This window comes from Rhineura floridana, chromosome 2, assembly GCF_030035675.1.
Source record: "Rhineura floridana isolate rRhiFlo1 chromosome 2, rRhiFlo1.hap2, whole genome shotgun sequence".
Classification (NCBI taxonomy): Eukaryota; Metazoa; Chordata; class Lepidosauria; order Squamata; family Rhineuridae; genus Rhineura; species Rhineura floridana.
This window is the reverse complement of record NC_084481.1, coordinates 125,910,206-125,929,855: the sequence shown is the minus strand read 5'-3', so window position 1 is coordinate 125,929,855 and position 19,650 is coordinate 125,910,206.

Here is a 19,650-nt window from a genome sequence, read left to right as displayed (position 1 = left end):
AGACACACATGTTCAGTGGAAGCTGTAACTGAACATGAACAGGAACAGGATGAACTTTGTGCAAGCCATCCCACGGTGTGTTTATTTGTTTTATTTACTTGTTTTCTTTGTAATATTTCCATTGTAATATTGAATGTAACTGTTTATGCATTGTCCTTTAAGAATGTGTTGTTGTTATTGTTTTCCCTTCATAATTTATATGTTATGGCTGTTTTGTTCTTTAGATGTTTTTACTTTTCAAATCCTTCTGAGTGATTCTGTAATAGGGGTTTACTGAATTTGGCTACTTCAGATGTGAGGTTCATCAATGTGAAGTTTTGACCCATTTGTTTATTTTCTCACTCTGTCATTACAATGGCTAGGAATAGGTAACAATTAATGTGAATGGATGTCAACACCATAAGAATCTAGGAAGATGATAGTTTGGAATTCCATCAAGATTGCTTTTCTCTCAAAATGATTAATGTATCTTATGGCTTTTTCATGCTAAGAAATGAATTAAGTTCAACTATTGTATATTCTGGACATGGGTGCATGTGCCTTAGAACATTTTGTGATTATGATGTTATTGATAAGTACTATACACAACCTATGCTAACATTTCAATAGATGCCTTTGTGGTATTAAGGAAATGGTAGGATGTGATTTTCCATTTAAAGTCCCTGTATGGATCATCCAGAGAATATTAGTCAATCCAGATTTGTTTCAACACCTCAAACCCATCACATTAGGTTATGACCTAGCTGATCTTCAGACACTACTTTCTCATCCTATGTACAGAAACAATTAGAAGCAGTTAAACAAATGGGGGAGCAAGTACACTCTAGATAGCACATGATTGCCATACAGTCATTTACATTATAGATAAGCACTCACAGATATAGGAACATGGATGTATTTGGAATTCCCTGTTTGGCTGGGGTAAGGATGCCAAAGAAGGTTTAACCCTTATAATGCACCCCATTGTGGTGATTTTGAATTCTGATCTTTGTCTAATTAGCCCTTGTAATGTGTATCCATCTCATATGGCACAGTCACACCCTGGAAGTCAGTATTGGATCCAGGGGGCAGAACGGTGCTTGCTAATATGTGAAAGGTCATCTGTGTACATCTGCCTTTCACATAAAAGGAGGGAGTGGTACGGCTTGGCTAACCCCGTTTTGGTTCAAGTGGAATCTAGGAGGTGCAAAAGCCAAGAGCTATAACTTCCACCCCAACTCACACATACCCCCACGGCTGGTAATGCGTTCCAGAGGTTTTGTGCATAGAAAAACAAGGGCAGAGTTAAACGCTGTCGCATAAATGTTACCTTAATCCTTGGCGGATACACCCCCATCCACAGGGAATCCCATTGCTCGTTAGAAATAGCATTAGTTTTCCTTTTTTTCTTGACTAGAAGCACACATATCGGAAAATATATACAGACATAGGGGGTCTTCTTATATTGAGATCCCCCCACTGGCCTGGACTTTACAGGAGACAGGGACAACCAAAACAAGGAACACACACTTCACCACATGGATAAGTGGGAGTCCCCTTTGTTATTTAAGGAGTACAGTCTCCTTTGCTTCCTGCTACAGCTTAAAGGAGGTAGAGGAGGGCTGGGTGATAAGCGGTTTAGTAAGAGGTGAGGTCTGTGTGACCAATACATGTGATATACCCACTTGAAAATGGCAATTGGACTTCGAAGAATGGGACATAAAACAGTGGGTAAGGTAATATTACTGTTGAGATGGTAGCATTTGTTGCATTTGATTTTCCTTTGGTCACTGACTTGTTCTTTTCCTATTGGGCTTAACGGGTCGCCAAATGCCTGCTGGCCCTTGGTGGCTCTGTGAATTTTGGTCTAGCTGGCAGAAGATATTGTTTTATGTGATTATAGTAATAGTTTTTATTATTATTACTGGATGTTGTTACTTGCAATGTGTTTCTAATGTTATTCAGTTAATGTCTATAGGTCTCTGAGTTTAGTTTTAGGGACCAAAACCAAGCAAACGGGCCATTCTAGTAGTATCAAAAGGTCCAGTCATACTTGACAGTTCCTTGGTCGATGTACTGAAAAGGGAGTTGAGCAGACGGACGCAAGATTGTGTTTTATGTTGTAATAGTTATAGTATTATTAATAGCTGTTTGTTGCTGTATACAATGCATCCCAAATTTAATCCAGCTTGCTTCCGCCTGCCTGCATAGGCTGATTTCTTCACTTTCCCGAAAGCCTCAATCTAATCTAATGGAAATGGCACTGAGACCACTGTGGGAAGCAAAACACGGAAAATGCAGCTACCTGAGTGAATAGTTATTCTCTCAGGGCTGAACGGGGGGACTGTTGGGTTAAAATTTAAGAATTGCCTTAAACATTATAGTTTGCTTTATACCCTGTCCATATAAATGTGAACAGTGCCCAGATTAGATTCAAAGTGACCCCTGACTGACTTTTGATATCAAGAAAGGTTTATTTCCTGGTGACCTGACCCTTACCTACATTCCAGTGGCTCGAATAATAAAAGCCGGTTTGAGCTGGAAACTTCACTATTATGTGTTTCTTATATCACATCCATGCCTATGACCTTGTTTATTGTTATAAATGTGCCTTGCATAGAAGTGTTATAAGTTGTTCCACTGCCCCACAGACCTTCACTTGTGAAACCCTTTGATATGCAAGCGTAGTAATTTTCATGTCTGTCTCCTACTCATGGGGCGCCCGGTTGCAGCCGGCCACCCCTTTACTCTTCTCTTTGTCGGTTCATGCAAAGCGCTTATCTCAAGAACTTGCGAAGTATGTAGACACAGAGTCTGAGAGATAGTCTTGATGTTTCCACTTTTGTCCTTCCCCCTGTACCCCTTCACCTCCTTGCATATACCCCAAAGCTATAATGTTTAGCATTTGCTTCTTTTGTATTTTATGACGTGAGCCCAATATTGTAAACTTCAGGGTAAGCCTATATAAACCCTAGAACACCAATAAACGAGGTTCCCATGCTGACCTGCTTCGGCTTGTAAGTATTGGGTCCCCTTTGCAAAGGTTTTTGTCTCGTGTTACTTGATCTCTGATAGTGGGTTCATTTGCACTCAACTCCGCACTCTTCCCGGGTGTAATAAGCGAGTTGGGGTTGACAGGGCGACTTGCGTGTTGGGTTTGGACCTAACATTACTGACAAAAAATTTGAACTAAGGTAGGCAAATTGATATGAGAAGGAAATACATTTGTTGATATATTTTTTACCCTCAGTCTCTCTTCCTCCTCCTAGAACCTCAAAGCAGTTCACATAGTAATTCAAGGTGGTCTTCATCCAAGCATTACTTGAGGCAAGACTCACTTTGGTTCAGCATGGTATATATAATATGCTTTCATATAATTCTATAGGCCTGAGATGGGCAAATGTTTTGTCCCTGAGGCCACATGCAGCAGTGCACAGGCAGAGACTGTTAATGACTGCTTGGCTAACCCCATTTTGGTCCAGGGGGAACCCAGGAGGTGCAAGCCAGGAACTAAAACTCCCACCCCACACCCCTCCCTTTTTATGGCTGGATATGCTTTTCTGAGGTATTGTGCAAAGGACAACAAGGGCAGCTGTTGTGACACAAAATTAACTAAAAGCTACTGAATACATGATATCTTCTCCTTGGCAGAGTTTCCTCCTGTCTAGCAGAATAATGCTATTGTTCATTAGGAGTAGCCTAAGTTTTCTCAGGGTCAGCAAGAACATACATGCATACACACACACAAAATCACCAGATGCCCAGACCCCTCCATTGCAGGGTGGGGGGAAGAGAGAGAAAAAGTCTTTTTGAAACCGAGGCTTGAATCTAAAGAAAAGAAGAAGGGGGGTGAATGATCATCTGAGCTCCAACACGTGTAGCCACACTCTAAAACAACGCTGTCAAGGCAGGACTGCAGGAGAGAGAGTCTGGGTCTCAGTGCAAGCCTTGAGACCAAGAGATTCCTTCCTGTTTCCACATCGCTTCAGCTGCATCCCACTGCCAACTCAGGGCCTACGGCAGGTAATCTCTCCTACCTGTCACTCTTTATAATAATAGGGTCCTTTGATCTCTTTAGCTTAAAGTGATGAATGGGTTAGGACATTAATGATTAAGCTGCCATTCACCCAGTATTTTTAGGCACACGTCAGGGCAAAGCGCTTGTTTTATCCCTAGCAAAAGATTCCCCTCCTCTCAAGGAGGTGTGTTTCATGGGACATGTGGATGGCAAGTTCACACACTCGTGTTCCCAAGAGCACATGTCGTAACAAGACCACATACCAGTGGACAGAGCCAGTCTCAGCAGTGGATGACACCAAGGCTAGCATCCACCTTCCACATTCTGCCCTCCTCCCACACAGACAACATCCTTCACACACACACACACACCCCCGCTCAGTCTCTCTCACAAACCCCTGCCCTGTCTCTCTGTCTCTGTAAAAACAAACCTACACACACACGTATTAAAGATGGGGGAGAATATCCGCTAAATCAGACTTTGTACCAGATTCCGACTGAATTTGACAATTTGCTATCTTTTCAGACCAGCACTGATTTCTTGCGGCGGGCCACAGCTGTAATTGGCATGGATTTTGCAGCTGCGGCTGCAATCGGCAAGATCTGATTTTTATTTCCCTGCCTATTTTACGTAATTATCTTCGTAATTAAAGCTGCTGCATTCATAACTGCAGGTATGATAACAATCACTATTTGTCCATTATATATTATGAAATGTAAAAAATATTGACTGCCCAGTTTGCCCTAGCCTAGGGTATATATGTCATCAGTGTTGATTGTCAGATAATCCTGTAATTTCATGTTTTTCAAACAAGACATCTCAGAGTATTCTGAATCTCCACCCTCTTGCACAGGAAACATTACAATGATGAGACTGACCTACATTACTTGACCCACCCCACGCTGCTTTCATTGCTGCTGTCTTGAGCTAACCAAGGATTCTCTCTGTGTGTGTGTACTAAATGTGTGTGTGTGTGATGATGATGCAGTACTGCTGACAAAGGCTGCTTTCACACATGGGGCTGATTGCGTTAGTTTAACGGATTAAAAAGACAGCATTTCTGTCCCCATTTCTAAAATCCTTTCACACTGCAGTACCTTTTGCATTAAGCAACAGCAGTTTTTTCAGCTGATATACCTGCATTTTGCACAACTGTCTTTCACAAAGCTTGTTTTCGTCCCTCACCCATTATACACATGCGCACTGTTCCTCACTGTGTAGGAGGTCTAACATCTCATCCCGTCACAATGCAAGCCCTCTCCCTATAGGATCTGACTTTTTAAATTGTTTTAGTTGTATCAAGACAGGGGTATGTGTGGGAAATGCTGCTGCTATCTGTACCGATGCCGGAATACCGGTACAATTTTCATCGAGCAGCTAAAGAGCAGGAGCGCACTGCATGCTAGGATGCCTGTCACATGAGCAGCTGCAGCTAGTGAAAACTTCCTGCAATTTTCCGGGTTCCAGCCTTGCTAACGGATTATTTCTGGAATCATTTATCATGGAAATCGGTGCTAAACTTGCACTACATTCCACTAGAATTCCGGAGCTAGCTTGTGCGTCATGTGAAAGATCAAATATAATGCGCAAATAACCAGGTAAGAAATCATCAGAATAACAGAATAAAGTGCAGTATTAAAGCAGCCGAACTAATTTCAGAATGTTGTTGTTATGTGCCTCCAAGTCGACTACGACTTATGGCAACCCTATGAATCAGCGACCTCCAGTAGCACCCGTCATGAACCACCCTGTTCAGATGTTGAAAGTTCAGGTCTGTGGCTTCCTTTATGGAATCAATCCATCGCTTGTTTGGCCTTCCTCTTTTTCTACTCCCTTCTGTTTTTCCCAGCATTATTGTCTTTTCTAGTGAATCATGTCTTCACATGAGGTGTCCAAAGTATGATAACCTCAGTTTCATCATTTTAGCTTCTAATGATTGTTCTGGTTTAATTTGTTCTAACACCCAATTATTTGTCTTTTTCGCAGTCCATGGTATGCACAAAGCTCTCCTCCAACACCACATTTCAAATAAGTTGATTTTTTTCTTATCCGCTTTTTTCCCTGTCCAACTTTCACATCCATACATAGAGATTGGGAATACTATGGTCTGAACGATCCTGACTTTAGTGTTCAGTGATACATCTTTGGATTTGATGACCTTTTCTAGTTCTCTCACAGCTGCCCTCCCCAGTCCTAGCCTTCTTCTGATGTCTTGATTATTGTCTCTATTTTAGTTAATGACTGTGCCAAGGTATTGATAATCCTTGACAAGTTCAATGTCCTCTTTGTCAACTGTAAAGTTATATAAATCTTCTGTTGTCATTACTTTAGTCTTTTTGATGTTCAGCTGTAGTCCTGCTTTTGCGCTTTCCTCTTTGACTTTCATCAGCATTCATTTCAAATCATTACTGGTTTCTGCTAAGAGTATGGTATCATCTGCATATCTTAAATTGGTATTTCTCCCTCCAATTTTCACACCTCTTTCATCTTGGTCCAATCCTGCTTTCCGTATGATATGTTCTGCGTATAGATTAAATAAATAGGGTGATAAAATACACCCTTGTCTCACACCCTTTCCGATGGGGAACCAGTCGGTTTCTCCATATTCTGCCCTTACAGTAGCCTCTTGTGCAGAGTATAGGTTGCGCATCAGGACAATCAGATGCTGTGGCACCCCCATTTCTTTTAAAGCATTCCATAGTTTTTCATGATCTACACATTCAAAGGCTTGCTGTAATCTATAAAGCACAGGGTGATCTTCTTCTGAAATTCCTTCCTCCGTCCCATTATCCAACGTATGTTTGTGATATGATCTCTAGTGCCTCTTCCCTTTCTAAATCCAGCTTGGACGTCTGGCATTTCTCACTCCCATATATGGTAAGAGCCTTTGTTGTAGAATCTTGAGCATTACTTTACTTGCATGGGATATTAAGGCAAGAGTTCAATAATTATTGCATTCCCTGGGATCCCCTTTCTTTGGAATTGGGATGTATATTGAACACATCCAGTCTGTGGGCCATTGTTTAGTTTTCCATATTTCTTGACAGCTTTTTGTCAAAATTTGGATAGATTAAGAACATAAGAACATGAGAAGAACCTGCTGGATCAGGCCAGTGGCCCATCTAGTCCAGCATCCTGTTCTCACAGTGGCCAACCAGGTGCCTGGGGGAAGCCCGCAAGCAGGACCCGAGTGCAAGAACACTCTCCCTTCCTGAGGCTTCCGGCAACTGGTTTTCAGAAGCATGCTGCCTCTGACTAGGGTGGCAGAGCACAGCCATCATGGCTAGTAGCCATTGATAGCCCTGTCCTCCATGAATTGGTCTAATCTTCTTTTAAAGCCATCCAAGCTGGTGGCCATTACTGCATCTTGTGGGAGCAAATTCCATAGTTTAACTATGCGCTGAGTAAAGAAGTACTTCCTTTTGTCTGTCCTGAATCTTCCAACATTCAGTTTCTTTGAACGTTCACGAGTTCTAGTATTATGAGAGAGGGAGAAGAACTTTTCTCTATCCACTTTCTCAATGCCATGCATAATTTTATACACTTCTATCATGTCTCCTCTGACCTGCCTTTTCTCTAAACGAAAAAGCCCCAAATGCTGCAACCTTTCCTCGTAAGGGAGTCACTCCATCCCCTTGATCATTCTGGTTGCCCTCTTCTGAACCTTTTCCAACTCTATGATATCCTTTTTGAGATGAGGCGACCAGAACTGTACACAGTATTCCAAATGCGGCCGATTCAGTCTCAGTAGCTTGTAGCTACTCTATTGGTATGCCATCTGTTTCTGGTGCTTTGTTTCTTCCAAGTATTTTAAGAGCAGCTTTCACCTCACATTCTAGAATTTCTGGTTCTTCATCATACGGTTCCTCCGTGAATGCGTCTGTCATCCTGGCATCTCTTTTATAGAGTTCTTCAGTGTATTGCTTCCATCTTCCTTTTATTTCATCTTGGTCAGTCAGTGTGTTCCCCTATTGATTATTCAACATCACTACTCTTGGTTTAAATTTCCCTTTCATTTCTCTAATTGTTTGGAATAGGGCTCTTGCTCTACCCTTTTTGTTGTCCTCTTCTATTTCTATACAATAGCTATTGTAATAGTTCTCTTTGTCCCCACATACTAGTTGCTGTATTGTTGCATTAAGGGTTCTGACCGTGTTTCTATCTCCTTTTGCTTTTGCTTTCCATCTCTCTTTAACCATTTCAAGAGTTTCATCAGTCATCCATTGAGGCCTTTCTCTCTTTTTAACTATAGATATTGTCTTTTTGCATTCTTCCCTGATAATGTCTCTGACTTCACTCCATAGTTCTTCTGGTTCTCTATCAACTAAGTTTAAAGCCTCAAATCTGTTCCTTATTTGATCTTTATGTTCTTCTGGGATGTTATTTAAATTGTATTTTGGCATTATAATTGCTTTGTTGTTCTTCTTTAGCTTTACTCTGATTTTCGATATGACCAGTTCATGATCTGTACCACAGTCTGCTCCTGGTCTTGTTTTTGCAGAAAGTATGGAACTTCTCCATCTTCTGCTACCAATTATATAATCAATTTGATTCCTATATTGACCATTTGGTGATGTCCACATGTACAGTCGTCTTTTTGATTGCTCAAAAAATGTGTTCACAAGGAACAAATTATTGGCTTCACAGAATTCAAGAAGTCTTTCTCCTGCTTCATTTCTGTCTCCTAGGCCCCATTTCCCCACAATTCCTAGTTCTTCTCTGTTCCCTACTTTTGCATTCCAATCCCCCATGATTATCAGAACATCTTGTTTTTGGTGTGTGATCAATTTTTTCCTGTACTTCTGCGTAAAATCTCTCCAATTCCTCTTCTTCTGCGTTTGCTGTTGGAGCATAGACTTGGATGATGGTTATGTTAATAGGTTTCCCATTTAATCTCATTGATATAACTCACTCAGACCTTGCGTTGTAGCTCCTAATTGCTTTTGCTACATCACTTCTCACTATTAAAGCAACCCTGTTTCTTCTTAATTTCTCATTTCCTGCATAAAATATTTTGTAGTTGCCTGACTGAAAATGTCCCATTCCTGTCCATTTTAATTCACTCATACCAAGTATTGTAATGCTGATGCGTTCCATTTCTTCCCTGACAATTTCTAACTTTCCCTGGTTCATGCTTCTCCTATTGTGTTCATCGTACAACTCGGGGCTCTCCTTTCACATCTGTGCGCATCAACCTCTGAGCTTCCTTTCAGTTTTGACCCACCTGCGTCATTAGTCACAGCGCTACTCGTATTTGCCCTTTCTTCTTCCCCAGTAGCTCGGTGAGTACCTTCTTATCTAGGGGTCTCATCTTCCAGCACTATCTCATGTTGCATTTTGGATACTCTGTTCATAGGGTTTTCGTGGTAAGAGATATTCAGAGGTGGTTTACCATTGCCTTCCTCTGAGTTTGGATGCATCTTAGTCTGGTGTCTCAGCTTTGACCATTCTGCCTTGGGTGCCCCTGCTAGGAGCCTAGCCTCTTGGTCTCGACTCCTGACAGCATTACTCTCAGCTTCTTCAACACTCTCAAACCCCCTCCCCACATTAAGATGTACATCCTGGGTCCTAGAATAGTGAATAGCAAAAGGGAGAGGAATCATTAAGCAGCACATCAGTTAGCCCGAGGCAAGAGACACACTTAAAGGCTATTATTTGCCTCGCTGATATGTAAATAGGGGGGGAAACACGTGGAACCATGTGATCATTCACATAAACTACCAAAAAATCATTAAAATTTTTCCCATCACCAAAACACCACTTGGAACACTGTGATCATTCACACAAGGTACTTAAAAATTATGCAATTTTTTTCCCACCACCAAAATACATCGAATACTGTCATCATTTACATAAGCATTTGCGTTAATAATTACAGGGGGGGTTGCCACCAAAAAAAACAACTGCAGATCTAATCACCCAAAAAACACATACAGCAGATCGAATCGGGAAGTGCCAGAGCAAGCGGAAACAAAAAAAGGGTGGATTGGGATCAACAACAGACTATCGGAATACAAGCGGATCGGAACCCCATTCCTAATGTACACACACACTTTTAAATCATAAGAACATAAGAAAAACTCTGCTGGGTCAGGCTAAAGGCCTAACTAGTACAGCATCCTGTTCTCACAATGACCAACCGGATGCCCATGGGAAACCCGGAACAGAACTTGAATGCAATGGTACTCTCCCCACCTGAAATTCCAAATAATTGGTATACTGTATAAAACAGCCATTGTGGCTACTAGCCATTAATAGCTTTATCCTCCACAAATTTGTCTAATCCTCTTTTACAGTTTTCCAAGTTGGCAGCCATCACTACTTATTATGGGAATGAATTCCATGGTTTAACTATGTGCTTTGTGAAGAAGTATTTTATCTTGTCTGTTCTGAACCTTCCAACATTCAGCTTCATTCAATGTCCATGACTTCCAGAATCATGATAGAGGGAGAAATAACAGTCTCTCATGGATGACAGAGGTCTCCAAGTAGGTGTTGTAGCTCCCCCTACAGCCCAGAGACACAAAACACCTCCACAGATATTTATGCTCTTCCCTATTGCTGAGGGTCAGTTTTAGTTTCCTATCAGCTTGGAGAACATCCTAGTTGGTTTCTCTATTCTCCTCACTGAGAATGACTTTCCTTTTGTATGTTTTTTCCTATACTTTATCCACTATTCTATTTCTTTCTGCTCTCCCCTTCTATTTTGGGTGTTATTTTAAAAAGGAAGAAGTAATTTTATCTTACCAGTTCTGTTGGCAGTCTTGCCTTTCTCCAAAGGGTTTTATTTTCCTTTCGCCTCCTTTCCTCCCTATAAAAAAAAATAAAAAATCCTGTCAGATCTGTCTTTATTCCTTAGAACAGTCGATTTCTTCGTCTCTTTTTTGACTCCTGTCAGATCTATATCTATATTTTACTCTTATCTCCTGCCTAAACTGCGACGCTATGGAGAAACTCAGCATTAAAGGTCAGCATGCTAAGAAAACACAGACAAAAAAATCTGGGCAGCACTCAGCCGCAGCAGTGTTCAGTCCCCAGTCCCCTCATCTTCCTGCCATTCTTCAGGGAAAGCAGCCTGTGGATGCAATTGGCCCTGATGAAGGTACTTCTTCAGGCTCTCACCTTAGGGAAACATTCCCAGGTAGGGAATCCACGGAGCCTGCGGGGATAAGGGAGGCAGTGGTGGCGGCAGCAAGCAGAGAAATGGCTCCCACCATTATAAGGTTTTCTGCGGCAACAGGCATCATTTTGGATGGCGGGGTGCTGCTGCCTGCCATTTTGGATAGTGGAGCCAGCGTGCCCGCCATTTTTGATCAGGACGGACTGCCTATGTCAGCATTAACACAGGGTACAACAGCGGCAACCACCATCAAGTTAACAGGCAGCAGACCGACACCACCCGTCTCTACTCCTTTACCACACACACCCTCATGCGTTACCGCCCCTGCCACAGGCCTGGTGAGCACAATATATAGACCCACCTTATCAGCCCCTTAATGGCGCTGCTGTCTTTGAGTTGCTGTCCTTGGATGAAGAAGGCACAGGGACTTCACAGTGGAGCCACCACAGTCTACTGGAGAAGCAGCGGTATGTAATGGGAACAAATAGATAGCAGGGTACTGCCCGCCCCCAAGAGGCAACATTTACCAGTGATTCCATTGTTCCAGCAACCCCTCCAAGTTCTGCTGCAGCAACAGCCACTCCAAGTGTTGTGGTCTGATCTTTTTTTCCCCACAGTCCTCCAACACCTGAGAGAGGTGATGATTGGGGATCTGTATAGCGAGTTGGAAAGGGCAGGCATGCCTAAACATTCTTTGCCTCCCCCTCAGGGCACTACGGAATTAGACCGTCCACGATTAAAGAGACAGTCAAGGGGGCAGCTGCAGGGAAATTTGTCTTCCCCAGGTCCCTCTGAGGTTGTTAGGGGGCGCAACCCTATGATAGCTACAAGGCAGGCCATGCCTCCAGAGTGCGATTCTCAGCCTCAAGTTGAGGGGGACCAGGTATTAGAGGAAGGAGAGTGGAGTGATGGCTCTGGCATTGATGTGCCAGTCTCAACAAGGCTATTTATGGATGTGTGTTTTCCTCCTTTATTCGCTAAAGTGATAGCTGCTCTGGATTTATTTCCCATGCAGCAGCAACAGCAACAGGACCCAGTCTCCAAAAGTGCCTTAGTGTTACCAGTCCCTAAGACATCAGCTAGATGTATTCCATTACCAGCATCATTTAAGGCCATGATGAAATCAGGGTGGGATTCACCTCTCCAGTGCAAGAAGGGTGTTAACATTGCAAATAAGTTTTATGTTCTAGATGCTGATGTCATTGAGCAACTCTGGACTCCGGCAGTGGATGGTCCGATCTCCGCCCCACTCTCCTGCGCACTACTGCCACAGGATGGAGATGCTCAGCTGAAAGATCCAAATGAGTGGTGCCCAGGCACAGCTCATAAGCATTCTCATGATGCGAATGCCTTGTCATTCCGGGCTTCTGTGGCAGCTTCAGTTTTTGCTAGGGCAACACTCCTGTGGGTCAAAGACCTATTAGATAACACTGACCAAGACCCAGCAAAGGTAAGAAAAACTCTACTTAAGGTTTCTAGATCCCTATCATTTATAGCAGATGTAACTATGGACTCCGCCCAATTCTCATGCAGGGCTATGCAGTGGCAATGGTTGCTCGCAGACACCTCTGGTTGAACCACTGGGAGGTGGATGTTTCGTCACATGCAAATCTGGCTTCAGTTCCATTTTCTGGCTCAAGGTTGTTTGGCAAGGCAGCACTGAAAGACATCCTGGTGGAGTCGAAGGACAAAAAGAAGATGATGCCATCGCAAAAATGAGAAGATAGACAATCATTCTAATGCCCTTTCTCCGTTTCTCAATCTTTTCAGTCCTTTCGTGTTGCCAGGTTCTCAGGACATAGTAGAGATTTCAGAAGGGGCTGTCCCTCTTGGAACAGACCACGGTTCCAGCAAAAGCCTCAACAAGCTGCCTTCCCCAGGGGTTCTTATACCCAAGGGAGAGAGGGACACCAGAGCCAACAACATTTCTGACTCAGTGCAGATTCCGCCAGTAGGGGGAGACTCAGCCAATTCTCCCATTGCTGGCAGGAGACCACTCAGGACAAGTGGGTGCTCAGGATCGTCCATGATGGATACTGGAGTATCAGCCTGCCAGGTTTCTTCCTTCACCCGTGTTCAGTTCATTGCTGAAGCAGCAAGTGGTCTCCAGTGAGATTCGGCACTTGATAGACATCTCTGCAATCAAGGAAGTTCCTCACTGCAAGTGTTTCTCAGGGCTCTACTCAGTCTTCTTCTTGGTAGGGAAGAAGGGTGGAACATGGTGTGCGGTACTCGACCTCAAATTCCTCAACCGCTTTGTTACTCAGCGGAAGTTCAGGATGGAGACCCTAACATCCATCAAGGAGGCCCTTCAGCCCCACAATTTTCTGGCATCAGTGGACTTGAAAGAAGCTTACCTACATGTTCCAGTTCTTCGAACACACCGGTGACTGCTCTGTTTTTATTACAGTGGAAACCATTACCAATTCAAAACCTTACCTTTTGGCCTGGGTTCTGCTCCAAGAGTCTTCATCGAAGTGATGGCAGCATTAGTGGCCAATCTTCGGATGCAAGGCTTGCACATATATCCTTATCTGGACGATCTCCTGATTTGCTCCAAGTCCCCTCATCAGGCGCAGGAGGACGTTCAGATCACGTTGGCACACTTGAAAGACCACGATTTCTTAGTGAACATGCTAAAGAGCCAGCTCGTTCCATCACAAGAGCTGCAACAGTTGGGGGCATGGCTGGACACCATTCGCCAATCCATCTCTTTCTCTCTCTGGAAAGGGTCCACAAAATCCAGTCTGTGGTGCTTTCGTTGGTTCGACGTAATGAAGCTGGTAAAATTGTTGGGCATGATGGCTTCTATGAAAGGAATTACTCCTTGGGCTCATCTGCATTCTTGTCCACTGCAATGGCTGCTTCTCTGATACCAGGACAACATTGCACAATGCAGGCATCAGTATGTCCTTATTACCCGGAATGTCAAGAGTTCTCTGCTATGGTGGGTGTCGACGACATCTCTGCAAAAGGGTGTCCCTCTGCAGGATCCTCCTCACTCTCTCATCACTACCGATGCGAGTGTCAAAGGATGGGGTGCTCACTGTCAAGGCCAGTATATACAGGGCACGTGGTCGCACATAGAGTCACGGAGAAATATCAACTGACTGGAGCTTTGGGCGACGCATCTGGCTCTCCATCACTTTTCCCATTCTCCCAAGTTTCTACATGTGCTGATTCACACTGACAACATGACAACCCGAGCCCACTTGAACAAACAAGGAGGCACTCAATCGCTGACCCTCCACACGGAAGCGATGACCACGCTTTTCTGGGCACAACAGCACTTCTCTTCAGTCAGAGCAGAATACATCCAGGGTCACTTGAATGCAACAGCGGACTGGTAGAGTCAGCAGCAACTGTTTCCAGGGGAGTGGGCTCTCAACAGGGAAGTGTTTAACTCTCTTCAGAAAAGATTTGGTACATTCAGGATAGACCTGTTTGCTTCAGTGAAAAGCCATCAGAAGCGACATTTCTTCTCCCGCTACCTGTCTCTGAGGACAGAACAGATCGATGCCCTGGCAGTTCCTTGGCCAAAGAGTCTGCATTATGCATTTTCCCAAACTCCACTTTTGCCCAGGGTGATCAAGAAGATTCGTTTAGAAAGGGCTCGAGTGGTGCTGATAACCCCCTATTAGCCATGATGCCCGTGGTTTTTGGACATCATCCAGCTGGCCACCTCGCCACCATTCCATCTACCATCGTGTCCGGATCTGCTTCATCAAGGGCCTCTACTCCATCCGGATCCCCAGTGGCTTCAACTGACCACTTGGAAATTGAGCACTAGAGTCTGTTGACATCGGGAATTCCTTCAGAAGTAGCCCATCGACCATTCAAAGTTACCAAGCAACATGGATGGTTTTCTGCTCGTGGTGCAATAAAAAAGGAGTCAACCCGGTGGCAGCTCAGGTGTCTGAAGTGATGTTTTCTTCAAGATGGTCTTCAGAAGGGCATGCATCCTAACATTTTGAGGAGGCAAGCATCACCCTTGTCATCTGTTTTACAAGGGCAGGCAGCTGATTCTCTTGCAATGAATCCATTGCTGAAGTGATTTCTCCGAGGAGCTGTAGCTATCAGTCCAGCAGTAATTCATCAGTGTCATGGCCCCATCAGAGGACTCATCAGACGAGGATGACTTGGGAGTAACAGCAGCAGACGCAGAAGCAGCAGACCCAGAAGGAGAAACAGAGGAAACTCCTGAGAACTCAGCTCCTTCTGCCCCTCAGCTGCAGAGCACCCCAGACACAGCTGAAGCCCTTCAGCCAGACACAGACAGTGAACAGGATACTTACCCCTCACCTGCAGAATGTAGACAACAGAAGGTCAGGCAGAAGAGGGGCAGGCCTGTCCACTTAAGGCCAAAACGCTGAGGGCTCACACCTGCTGACAAACCTGCTCCTTAAAAGTCAAACCTTGGCTTCAGCTTGTTGCTGACTACAACGTCAGGCGTGGCTTTGTGTGTGTCTAGTTTCCCTGAATCTTATCTTGGACTGACCCCTTGGCAGTTGAACCTGGACCTCTACTGACCTCGCTTCTAGACTTCTGGCTTGGCACGTAAGCTTAGGACGGGCCTTGCCCTTATCATGCTTCATCCTTATTAGCCTGGCAGATTTACGACCAGACTGCCAGCTAAGGACTTTCCCGCCCTGATAATTACCCAGGAATTTCCAGCCCCCACGGGCACTACTGTCTCAGTGCAGAGCTGGCAATCAGTTTCCTACCTGGAGTTTGCATTCAGTTCTATCTGCCCTGCAGAAGCTACCCTTCAAACCATTGGCTACAGTTCCTTTAAGAATCATGTCACTTAAAGCAGCCTTCCTGGTGGCCTTTACATTGGCACAGAGGGTGTCAGAGTTACAGGCTTTGCCAGTAGAAAAACATCTATGTACCTTCCATAAAGACAGAGTGGTGCTACCCACAAATCCAACTTTCATCCCTAAGGTAAACACGACCTTTCACAGACAGTAGGAGTTAGTCTTGCCTTCTTTCTGTCCTCACCTCACCCCAGGGAGAAGGCATGGCACTCCCTAGACATCAGGAGTGATCTAAAGGTATATATTAAAAGAACCAAACCATTTAGGTGATCTTGTTACGCCAAAAGGCCCTTTGCATCTGGAGGAAGCTCCAATAATCACCAGATGAGAAACCAGATATAAAACAACACCTTTATTAACTTCTTTTGCAAAAGAGAGAGCAGGTATCCGACTCGTGTCTGAAAACCCATCTGAGGCATAGCTACACAGATACATTGATATATTGGCTCCCAAGTTCTCCTTACACACAGCCCCTCCCATCTTGTTAGCAACACTTGTCAAGAGAGCTCCATTGTCTTCTGCATTTACAGTGTAATCTTGAGCGCTCCCTGTGCCCTACCTCCCCGGGCACAGCATATTCTAGCTTGAATGTATCTTGTTACATGGGATAAACAAGTTAACAGAACATCCTGCCTTCACAGCACTTTTAGAAATTTAGTTTTTCTGCTTGTATATGGATCAGATTAACTCATTTTCTGCTGTGTCAAATTAACACTACATACTATAGTTCCCAAACTATAACTCATTTATCACAATCCGACTCACTATTCGTCTCTTTCCATCCAGCCACTATGGGAAAGCAAGTGTCTTCCGCTACATTGGCCAAGTGGATTAAAGCATGCATCTCACTAGCATATGAGGCCCTTCATCTTCCTTCACCGTTAAACTTTACCTCACACTCAACCAGATCTGCTGCCACATCAGCAGCTTTTCCCACAAATGCTCCACTGGTAGGTATCTGTTGAGCAGCGATCTGCTCCTCTCCTAACAAGTTCAGAAGACACTATAAAATTGTTCTGCAGAGGCTTCATTTGGCTGCAGGGTTTTGCACTCTGCCAGCATCTGACCCGCCCTAGGTCTGCAGCTTTAGTATGTCCCACTTGGAGACCTCTGTCAATAATGAGAGATGGAACAGTTTGTTCTTACCGTACACTGTGTTTCTTCGTGGATGACGAGGTCTCCAAGGCCCACCCTTGCAGTTTTTCTGGTGGAAGAGACGACATCATTGAACGCCATGACTTTTCTGTTTGGTTTCTTGTTGGCCCTTTGGCCATGTTACTAACACTCTTAGTTACTCTCAGGTTTGTTTTGTTATATGTTTTCACCTTTGAGTTTATTCTGAGGTTGGATTCCGAAGCTTTCCAAGAAATGAAACTGAGCCTCAGCAATAGGGGAGGAGCATAAATATCTGCTGAGGTGTTTCCTGTCTCTGGGCTGTAGGGGGAGCTACAATACCCACTTGGAGACCTCTTGTCATCCATGAAGAAACACCATTTACAGTAAGAACAAACTATTCCTTTCCTGTCTACTTTCTCCAAACCCAATCTCCCCCCCCCCGCCTGCATCAAGATCATTGGGGGGAGTCCAGGCTTTAACCTGAAATTCCCCAGCAATCCCTATGCAGCTAAAATTGCTGCCCCAACGCTGTTATTAGCATCTGGGGGACAGCAGTCTTGGCTGCATTAGGAATGCTATGGAGGGAGGAGGTTAAAGGCTGAATTTCCCAGCGATCCTGATCCAGCTGAAATTGCTCTCCCCATGCTGCTTAGCAGTGCAAGAACAGGATGTTTTTTTCCCAGCCACCCAGCTGAGAAAACTTTGCTTTAGCCCGATCTGGATCTACCTTCTTGGATTATACCCATACTGTCCTGGTATATTTCCAGGGCAAGTGCCTAGTTTATCTCTAGCAAAAGATCTACTCTAAGAGGCATGTTTGGGGGGAGAATGGGTTCACACATGAGAGTTCACAACAGAATGTGTGTAACATCCCAGGGCCAAAATGTTTTTAAATTTTATTATTGGCTCAGAATGCCCACATGTGTTGTCAACAGAATAATATTTGATAGACTGTCCTGTAAAATATGGAATGTCTTGTAATGATAAATGAGTTGCCTTGCAAAGTACAGAAACGAAGATCTTTGGGAGGAAGGACAGTATAAAATAATAATAAAAATTTTAAAATTAAAAAAATTAGAAGGACGTTTTTCGGAAGCCACTTATGGATGATGATTAATCTTCTATGGCTGCTATTTTGGTAGCTTTGCAATTGAAACAGACACGCTGGAGAAGAGGGGTAATATCACACTGTGTATGCGAAAAACCTATTCAGACTGGGACCTAGCTGTAGTTTCTTCTGCTACTCTGAAAGGGCCCATTCAGAAGCAGTCCCAGCAGTGCGGAAGTCACTTCCACTCAGTCCATTCCTGCAAGCTGTGAGAATGCATCTGCCACTAATAAGACCATGCGGGCAGGCCTCATCCCATATTTCCTTTCCATGCATTCATTACCCATAGAAGGGAAGGTGATGACCGGGTGTGAAGGACCCATAGAGGTGTGAAATTAGACAGATTGCAGGTAGAGCCTGACTTCATCAGTACTTCTATGGAAACTTTTTCTTTTGTTGTTGTTTTTCTTTGTAAAAGGCTGCATGTGCATATTATGTGGACAAGCTAAAGCAGCTATTCTTTTTTGTATCAAAGGGAAGGGTCCTACCTCAGTGGTAGAGCATTTTCTTTGTGTGCAAAAGGTCTCTGGTTCAATCCCCAGCATCTGCAGGTAGAGCTGGGAGAGAACCCAGTCTGGAATCCTGGACAGCTGCTGCCAGTCAGTGTAGACAATACTGAGCTAGACGGACCAATGCTCTGACTGCAGCTTCCTATGTTATGTTATGTTACGTTTTATTTCTAGGCCGCCTTTTGGCCAAATAGGCCCCCAAGGCGGCTTACACACAAATAAAAATACAAATACAAAATACAAATAAAAACAATAAAATTTACAAAAAAAAAACAAACTAACTAACAAAGTCCTAACATCTCTAAAAAAACAGGAGCAGCAAACCAAAAGCATTCATCTTCCTGGTAAAGGGCAGTCCCCAGAAAAATGTCACTAAGAGCAGGGGTGGGGGGCAAGGCAGGTGGAAATGCTTGCCCCTTGATGGTCCCAGCACAGTCTCATCCCTGCAGCAGCACGACTCAGCCTGCAGCTCCTCCTGATAAGGCCCAGGCAGAGGGGTGGGGCAAGGCAGGTGGAAATGCTTGCCCCTTGATGGTCCCAGCGCAGTCTCATCCCTGCAGCATCCCTATAAGCTAATTTAAAAAACAATGAAAAATAGTCCAAATACTGGGGAGTTGAGGAGGAAAATCTGTTACTCATCATGGGCACTATCCATTAGTTCCTCACAACATTCAGAGCAATCTTGCATGTCTGTTGTAAATAGGATAGAAAGCCAGTGTCTCAAAAGAAAAGAAAACATCAGATTTGCTAACTATGGTCAGAACTTCTTTGTCATAGTCCCCCCCCAACCAATAAATGCTTGCTGGGTGTCATTGCCATGTCACAGTAGAATTGGGGAAAATGTATTAGTATTAGTAGATTTCTTGCTCGTCTTTCACCATGAGGTCCCAGGATGGGTTACAACAATGTAAAAACGCAATATTAAAAACAGTTTGAAACAAATTACAGCCACAATAGCATGGGCCCTAAAATGTGTCTTTCTC